We start from the raw sequence: 10,382 nt of genomic DNA on the forward strand, positions 1-10,382 counted from the left end.
TTGCTGTACACCTTAAACATTGCGAATCAACTATACTTCGATAAGATTAATTAATTATAATTGAGTTCCTCTGGTGGCTCAGATGGTAAGGAGTCTGCCTGCAATGCAGGAGAGCTGGGTTTGATCTCTGGGTTGGGAAGATCCCCTGGAGAAGGGATGGCTACCCACTCCAGTATTCTTTCCTGGAGAATTCCATGAATAGAGGAGGCTGGCAGGCTGTAGCGCTACATTACATTTAATTAATGTAAAAGTTAGTTAATTTTTAAAATCAAAGGCAAGGTGCTGGTCATATTATTATTTCTATCTCCATGCCTCTGCTGTTGTGGTTTACGTTTCCTGAAACACATGTTCATTTTCTCTTTATTCCTCAATCATACCTGTCCTTAAAATCCTAGACTAAACCTTACTTCTACCACTGATCCTTTAACTACTGTATCACTCATGGCCTGCAAGACCCAGATTAATATTTTAATACTTACTGGCTAGTATTATTAATTGTTTTCTGAGTGTTACTTCCCTAACTAAATAAATTATAAGCCACTAGAGATAAAGAAGAATTCTTATACTCTAATACTCCACGTGTTCTTGGACAACATATTCAATCTCTTGACCTCAGTATCTGCCCATGTAAGATGTCATTATGCCAAGTCACAGAGCTGTTGTGAGGGATTTTTTTTTTTTAAAAGAGCAGAATTTTGTCAATAAGTAGCAAACAACCTAATTTCTTTTCTAAAAAATGGTGCAAAATGTAAACAGTTACTTCAGAAAAGAAGATATCAAAAAAGCCAGTGAAAAGGTACTGAATCTCATTAGAGTACCAGGTAAGTGAAGGTTAAACCACAGTGAAAACCACTCACACATGCCAATGTCTGAGATTAAAAAGTGATGATATCAAGAGCATGCAAAAAGACAGAGCAACTAGAATTCTCACATCAGTAGCAGGAGAATAAATAAATATAACAATCATTTTGGAGAACTGTAGGGCAATACTGACTAAAGCTGAACATACGCAAACAGTCTGGCCAAGTAATTCCATCCCAAGTATACAACTGAACAGAAATGTACCAAAAGACAAATTCAAAAGTATTCACAGTAGCATCATTTATAACAACCCCAAAGAGAAGATAAACCAAAGATCCACCAACTAAGAATGAACCAGTAATTTGCACTATATTCACATAAAGGACTATTATACAGTGAGAACAGTAAAAGAACTACAGCCAGTAATGCGCAACATAGTGACTATAGTTAATAATACAGTATCGTACATTTGAAAGTTGCTTAGATAGTATATCTTAAAAGTTCTCATCACAAGAAAAAATTTTGTAATTATGTGTGGTGATGGGACTTATGGTGATCAGTTCAGTTCAATTCAGTCACTCAGTCGTGTCCAACTCTTTGCGACCCCATGAACCGCAGCATGCCAGGCCTTTCCATCACCAACTCGCAGAGTCCACCCAAACCCATGTCCATTGAGTTGGTGATGCCATCCAACCATCTCATCCTCTGTCATCCCCTTCTTCTCCTGCCCTCAACCTTTCCCAGGATCAGGGTCTTTTCAAATGAGTCAGCTCTTCGCATCAGGTGGCCAAAATATTGGAGTTTCAGCTTCAACATCAGTCCTTCCAATGAAGACCCAGGGCTGATCTCCTTCAGAATGGACTGGTTGGATCTCCTTGCAGTCCAAGGGACTCTCAAGAGTCTTCTCCAACACCACAGTTCAAAAGCATCAATTCTTCGGCACTCAGCTTTCTTTGTAGTCCAACTCTCACATCCATACACGACCACTGGAAAACCCATAGCCTTGACTAGACGAACCTTTGTTGACAAAATAATATCTCTGCTTTTTAATATGCTGTCTAGGTTGGTCATAACTTTCCTTCCAAGGAGTAAGCGTCTTTTAATTTCATGGCTGCAATCACCATCTGCAGTGATTTTGGAGCCCAGAAAAATAAAGTCAGACACTGTTTCCCCTTTTATTTGCCATGAAGTGATGGGACCGGATGCCATAACCTTAGTTTTCTGAATGTTGAGCTTTACGCCAGCTTTTTAACTCTCCTCTTTCAATTTCATCAAGAGTCTCTTTAGTTCTTCTTTGCTTTCTGCCATAAGGGTGGTGTCATCTGCATATCTGAGGTTATTGATATTTCTCCCAGCAACCTTGATTACAGCTTGTGCTTCCTCCAGCCCAGCGTTTCTCATGATGTACTCTGCATATAAGTTAAATAAGCAGGGTGACAATATACAGCCTTGACGTACTCCTTTTCCTATTTGGAACCAGTCTGTTGTTCCATGTCCAGTTCTAACTGTTGCTTCCTACCTGCATACAGGTTTCTCAAGAGGCAGGTCATTTTACAATATACAAATATCAAGTCATTATATATATATGAAACTAATATAATGCTATGTATCAATTATTCCTCAACAACAAAAAATTATTGCAACAGAATTTCTTAAGTTTGGTAATTTTTAATTATATATTTTATTGAAGTATAGTTGATTAACAATGTTTCAGGTGTACAGCAAAGTGAGTCAGTTACACATACACACATATATTATTTTTCAGATTATTTTCCATTATAGGTTACTACAAGATATTGAATACAATCCCCCATGCTATACAGTAAGCCCATGTTGCTTGTTGTGTATCTATTTTATATTTAGTAGTATTTATCTGTTAATCCCATACTCCTAATTTATCTCTATCCACTCTTTCCCTTTTGGTAGCCATAAGGTTGCTTTCTATGTTAGTAAGTCTATTTCTGTTTTATAAATAAGTTCCCTTGTATCATTACTTTAGATTCCACATGTAAGTGATATCATATGCTATTTATCTTTCTCTGTGGGACTTACTTCACTCAGTATGATCTCTAGGTCTATTCATGTTGCTGCAAATCACATTATTTCATTCTTTTTATTGCTAAGTAATATTCCATTGTATATATGTGGCAAAATTTCTGTATCCATTCATCTGTCCATGGACATCTAGGTTGCTTCCATGTTTTGGCTAAATAGTGCTGCAATGAACATTGGGATGCATGTATTTTTTTGAATTAGTTTTGGTCTTTTTCTGAATACATGCCCAGGAATGGGGTTGCTGGATCACATGTCACTGTATTTTCAGTTTTTAAAGGAACCTCCATATGGTTCTCCATAGTGGCTACACCAATTTATATTCCCTCCAATAGTGTATGAGGATTCCCAAGCATAGAAGAATTTTATAAGCATGATGTCAAGTAAATTAAGGCCAGACACAAAAAATTCATACTAAATGACTGTATTTACATAAAGTTCAAATAGTAGGAAAACTAATCTAAGGTACTAGAAGTCAGGATAATGGTACTACTAGAGAGGAGGGAGGGGCTGAATATGGGCAAGAGAGTAACTTCTAGGGCACTGTGTGTGCTCAATCACAGTTGTGTCCAACTCTTTGTGGCCCCATGGCTATAACCCACAAGGCTCATCTGTCCATGGAACTTTCTAGTCAAGAATATTGGATTGGCTGCCACTTCCAACTCCAGTCTAAGGCATTGGTTATGCTCTATTTCTTGATTTGGGTGGTGGTTACATGGGAGTGTCTACTTGTGATAATTCATCAAGTACACACTTATGACTTAGATGTTATACTTCAGTGAGAAGGTTTGTTTGAAAAGCATAAATGGAATAATATGCATGAAAGTGCCCAGCAAACAACCTGCCATTAGTAAGTACTCAATACATGTGTGTTATTTACTATTTGTCATTGGATTCACAGTAGTCCAAATCCATAGGAGGCACTTTGTTCATCTGTGAAGTCTATAATTAATCACCTACTGAACTATGTATACAGGGTACAGAATGATGAGCAAAACAGACATAATTCTTGACCTCAGAGAGTGTAGAGTCTGATAGAGGAAGAGAGTCATTTTAAAAATTGACACAAAACAATGCATAATTTCAAACTGCAATGAGTGCTATAAGAAAAAAATCAATAGGGAGAAGTACTTTAAATTGAGGGGTCTCTGAGAGAGTGGCATACCTTCATGAGTGATTACTGAATCCTAGGACAGCAAGTCTTCCCCACAAAGCACTTGAAAATGTCTCTGTACCAATCAAGGTGCATTACTCCTACTAGTTATTATGGGAAAGGTCAATAAAAATCCACACTTCTTCCTCAAAATACCAGGAAAGAAGTATCTAAGAAGTGAGGAAAGTGAAAGTGAAAGAAGCTCAGTCGTGTCCAACCCTTTGTGACCCCATGGACTATACAGTCCATGGAATTCTCCAGGTCAGAATACTAGAGTGGGTAGCCTTTCCCTTCTCCAGGGGATATTATCAACCCAGGGTTCGAACCCAGGTCTCCCGCACTGCAGGCTGATTCTTTGCCAGCTGAGCCACAAGGGAGCCCAAAAATACTGGAGTGGGTAGCCTATCCCTTCTCCAGTGGATCTTCCTGACCCAGGAATCGAACTGGGGTCTCCTGCATTGAAGGCAGATTCTTTACCAACTGAGCAATCAGGGAAGCTCAAGAAGTGAGGAAATGAAGGATAAAGGCAGAAAGGCATGTGGTTAAGAATATGGACTCAGGAGTCAGACTATGTCCAGGTAACAATCAACCCTAGGTCTGCCACTTACTTACAGTGTGTTCTTGGGCAAGTTACTTAACCTCTCCATGCTTCTGTTTATGCCTCTGTTAAAAATGTTGCATAGGGACTTCCCTAGTGGTCCCAAGGCTAAGACTCTGGGCTCTCAACACTCTGGGGCCTGGGTTCAATCCCTGGTCAGGGAACTAGATCCCACATGCAATAACTGAGAGTTGGCATGCTGGAACTAAAGATCCCACATGCTGCAACCAAGAACTGGTGCAGCAAAATAAATTTTTTTTAAGTTGCGTAAAATATCAGGAAGTTCACCAACTAGTCCTGCACACAGGTTAGGAACTCCTTTCTAGGGATTCCTTACCCTCAGACAAAAAGGTCAGCTCATAGTCTGTAGAAAGGTTGAGTGAGACCAAGCAAAATATAATGACTTTTCCAAGGTCACTTAGCTCCTGTTAGGAAAGGCAATCTTGGCCACACAGTCTTTCAACCTCCACTCAGCTACACAAGAACAGACCTTGGGCCTTGAAACACTTCATTACCAAGAGATAAACAGCCCACAAGCCTGTGCTGGACTTATTATCCTGTGTGGGACCATCTTCCCCTGTTTCAGACTCAATGCATACTCCTTGGTTCTGCTTAAGTATGTTCATCATATGATATCTGGCCCACTGCTATATCTGTCCCCTGCAAGGACAGATACAAGGTTCTTCATTCTGTGACACAGGAGGGGTACATGTGGACCAATGGCCCTATGTCAGCTGCCACTGGCTTCCTGACCTCCCACCCTGAGCTCCTTCCAAATCTGTGATTTTGGCTCCCTAGGCATAGAATCCTGCCTCCTGAGAAATGTGTATGCAGGTCAAGAAAAATAGAACTGGACATGGAACAACAGACTGGTTCCAAATTGGGAAAGAAGTACGTCAAGGCTATATATTGTCACCCTGCTTTTTTAACTTATATGCAGAGTACCTCATGAGAAATGCCAGGCTGGATGAAGCACAAGCTGGAATCAAGATTGCCGGGAGAAATATCAATAACCTCAGATACGCAGATGACACCACCCTTATGGCAGAAAGCAAAGAGCCTCTTGATGAAAATAAAAGAGGAGAGTGAAAAAGTTGGCTTAAAACTCAACATTCAGAAAACTAAGATCATGGCATGCCATAGTCCCATCACTTCATGGCAAATAGATAGGGAAACAATGGAAACAGTGACAGACTTACTCTGGGGGGCCAAAATCACTGCAGATGGTGACTGCAGCCAAGAAATTGAAAGATGCTTGCTCCTTGGAAGAAAAGCTATGACCAGCCTAAACAGCATATTAAAAAGCAGAGACATTACTTTCCCAACAAAGGTCCGTCTAGTCAAAGCTACAGTTTTTCCAGTAGTCATGTATGGATATGAGAGTTGGACTATAAAGAAAGCTGAGCACCAAAGAATTGATGCTTTGGAACAGTGATGTTGGACAAGACTCTTGAGAATCCCATGGACTGCAAGGAGATCAAACCAGTCAATGTTAAAGAAAATCAGTCCTGAATATTCATTGGAAGGACTGATGCTGAGGCTAAAACTCCAATACTTTGACCACCTGATGTGAAGAACTGACTCACTGGAAAAGACCCTGATGCTGGGAAAGATTGAAGGCAGGAGGAGAAGGGGACGACAGAGGATGAGATGGTTGGATGGCATCACTGACTCGATGGACATGAGTTTGAGCGAGCTCTGGTAGTTGGTAAAGGACAGGGAAGCCTGGCGTGCTGCAGTCCATGGGGTCGCAAAGAGTCAGACATGACTGAGCAACTGAACTGATGAGGCACAGAATACATCAACTTACTTCATTGTTAAATCCCTGGGAGACCATTCAGGTCTGAATCCATAAATCTAAATGGTACACAAATCAAAACACAGAGTAACCTAAAGATTCAGCACCACCCCAGGACACACCGTGCTGAGTCATGACTGCACCTAGGTGCTGCCAGGAATTGAGGATCCACTGAAGGTGCCCAAGCCTTGAATAGTGGTCCGGAACAAAGCCTTCAATACAGAAGAAGAGCCAGTTTCCCAAAACCAGTCAGAATCACCTTGTAATTAAGTCTAATACCCATTCTACTTGTCCCACTGATCCACAGGAAAGTGCAAGCTGCCTTCAGTCATCCTGACACTAATGACAGACTGCAGTAGCTCAAGGATTCTACTAATTAAGAGAAAAGTGCCCTTATAGACCATCTCCCTGTAGAAATGTGTGGTCTTTATCCAGGTGAGAAGATGGCTTTGGCACCTTGTTTTATGGTAACATCATCCTGCCTGACATCTGTCCTCTGGTTTGTAGTATGAAGCTCCACCACTCTTAGCGTTGCCAAGAACCAGCGTGCTGGGCTCATCCAGGACACTCCTGCCAGCAATGATGTTGGCAGATAATTGTGTTATTGTTCAGTCACTCAGTTGTGTCCGACTCTTTGAGACCCCATGGACTGAAGCATGCCAGGCTTCCCTGTCCTTCACTATCTCCCAGAGTTTGTTCAAACTCATGTCCATTGAGTCAGTGATTTCATCTAACCCATCTCATCCTCTGTTCTCCCCTTCTCCTCCTGCCCTCAATCTTTCCGAGCATCAGAATCTTTTCCAGTGAATTGGCTCTTTGCATCAGGTAGCCAAAGTATTGGAGCTTCAGCTTCAACATCAGTCCTTCCCATGAATATTCAGTATTGATTTCCTTTAGAATGGACTGGTTGGATCTCCTTACAGCCCAAGGGACTCTCAAGAGTCTTCTCCAGCACTACAGTTCAAAAGCATCAATTCTTCAGTGCTCAGCCTTCTTTATGGTCAATTGTGAAGCACTAATTCCCACTCCTCAATTAGCACAAATTCTACCCCTGGCCTAAGGTCAATCTCACAAAGGCCATATAAGGAAACCACATTCATCTATGCTTCAGAATTGCCCTCACTGAGTTATGTTTTAAAGTCACATGCCCAATTTTTTAATACCCATCAAATAATAACTCCCACTCACATCCTCAATTTTGGTCAAAACTGCAAGAAATAGACACGTGGGGGGAAAAAAATCACTGCTTTGGCTGTCAAAACGCAGTTGAGAATTTTGTCCATTTCATCATGAAGTGAACACCTTTATAAAGTCCCACATGAGATGTATTTTTTTTAGAATTTAAATCTAAGAAATGCTTTATTTTCTCATAAAATGAATGACAGTTTTTGACAGTGGATGACAGTTTACAATCATGAGGACCATATTTTGAAACTGACACCAGAAAGCCTCAAGTATAATAACAGCAATTGCACTGTTGGTGTCTTTGAATTCTTCTTCTTCTTTAGTTCTAATTTTCTACCTTAAAAAATTACTAGTTTATTCTTTATGTGTTTTATTACAAACAGCTTTAAATCTATCTGAGGAAACAGTGGAAACAGTGTCAGACTTTATTTTGGGGGGCTCCAAAATCACTGCAGATGGTGATTGCAGCCATGAAATTAAAAGACGCTTACTCCTTGGAAGGAAAGTTATGACCAACCTAGATAGCATATTCAAAAGCAGAAACATTACTTTGCCAACAAAGGTCCGTCTAGTCAAGGCTATGGTTTTTCCAGTGGTCATGTATAGATGTGAGAGTTGGACTGTGAAGAAAGCTGAGTGCCAATGAATTGATGATTTTGAACTGTGGTGTTGGAGAAGACTCTTGAGAGTCCCTTGGACTGCAAGGAGATCCAACCAGTCCATCCTAAAGGAGATCAGTCCTGGGTGTTCATTGGAAGGACTGACGCTGAAGCTGAAACTCCCGTACTTTGGCCACCTCATGCAAAGAGTTGACTCATTGGAAAAGACCCTGATGCTGGGAGGGACTTGGGGCAGGAGGAGAAGGGGATGACAGAGGATGAGATGGCTGGATGGCATCACCAACTCAATGAACACGGGTTTGGGTGAACTCCAGGAGTTGGTGATGGACAGGGAGGCCTGGCATGCTGACATTCATGGGGCCGCAAAGAGTCGAACACGACTGAGTGACTGAACTGAACTAAAGAGGTTACACAAAAATAAATACACTTAAAAGGGAAGAATAATTTTCTCTCAAAGATTATAGAGAAAAAAGACATACTCATACATATATATATATATAGTGATACATATTTCCAATTTTACAACCACTCAGTAACAGGAATATGTTAATCAAAACTTAGATTAGGATGGAGGAAGGAAGATCCAATGACACTGAGACATCAGTCAAAGATGTCACCCTGCTTCAAGCAGGAGCCTGGATTTCACATAAAGGACCCAAATGCAACTTCCAACAGCTAAATCCATTCTGTTCTTAGGGTCAATTCAACCCTAGATGGGGAAACAGTGGGAACAGTGTCAGACTTTATTTTTTTTTTGCATGGCATCACCGACTTGATGGAGATGAGTTTGGGTGAACTCTGGGAGTTGGTGATGGACAGGGAGGCCTGGCATGCTGCAATTCATGGGGTCGAAAAGAGTCGGACTGAGCGACTGAACTGAACTGAACCCCACCAGGAGCTGCAATCCTGATCAGTCAGTCAATAAGCAGTTGTTGACTACACACTATGGGTCTGCATTCAACAACTTTCAATCCTTTTGTGGAACAAAAGAGTATGGAAAAACAAATGAATAATTAGTGATGGAATTCAACACCATTTCAAGTGTTGAGTCATTAAAAACAACAAAATTTGGCTTCTAAACCCAAGAAGCTGACAATATAATTCAGGAGATAAGATGTACTCAGGAAACAGCTAGAAAATACTCAGTGATGAAGGTCCAGATAAGGCACCATCATTCAAGTTTTGCCAAGTGCCTTAGCACAGGCCTGGCTACACACAACACAGACAGTTGGTATAGACATCATTAACAAGGGCAAGATCATGATACTTAAAAGCACTGCCATAGTTAGATTTGCTTCATGTAATCAGAAACCCCTAGCCATATTTTTTCTATTTAACCCAGATTTTTAGATCTCACATGGCACTGATTTTTACATAATAATGTCTTTAATAAGAAGGAAAAAAAATCACTAATTTAGTCATTCAATAAATATCTGCTGCATGTATCTACAACCTAGTAGGCACTTTCTAGGTGTTGGGAATAGAGCAATGAGCAAAACAGACCAAGTCATGCCCTCGCGGAGCCTATATTCTAGGCAGAAAAATAGAAAATAAATAAGCAACTATATAGTACGTTAGATGGGATCAGTGTTAGGGAGAGTAGAGAGCAGAGTGGGGGAGTGGGCAGGAAAAATGAGAGTGTTGTCATAAGCACGGGGTTGGGGGGCGGGAGTTGTAGGAGGTGAGGAAGGGAAGCAGGCTATGGTCACTAGGGGAACAGAATGCCAGTGGAGGGAACAGTGCATGCTAAGGCGCTGAGATGGGCTTGCCTAGCGTGTTCAAGGAGCAACAAAGAAAGCAATTTGGCAGGAAGAGGGAGCAATACTAGACACAGTGGAAGATGAGGCCAAAGGCAGTGCAGTCTCAATCAACCATATCACCAGGGAATGGTCCCAGGGAGAAAATGGAGTTCAGGCAGAAGGAAAGTCAGCTCATGCTCTCAGGTCAAAGGGAGCACTGTGAACAAAGGCTGGGAGGCAGGGAAGAGCGCAGGGAGCATGTGTAGCCCTGAGAGCCTCATGTGTGAAGTCAGTCAGACTCCAGATGTGATGTGTAAAATATATGGCTAGTGGTAAGCTGCTATATAGGACGGGGAGCTCAGCTTGGTGCTCTGTGATGACCTAAAGGGGTGGGATGGAGAGGGTGGGAGGAAGGCTCAAGAGGGAGGGAATATAT

This window comes from Bison bison, unplaced genomic scaffold (assembly GCF_000754665.1).
Source record: "Bison bison bison isolate TAMUID 2011002044 unplaced genomic scaffold, Bison_UMD1.0 scf7180017864381, whole genome shotgun sequence".
Lineage (NCBI taxonomy): Eukaryota > Metazoa > Chordata > Mammalia > Artiodactyla > Bovidae > Bison > Bison bison.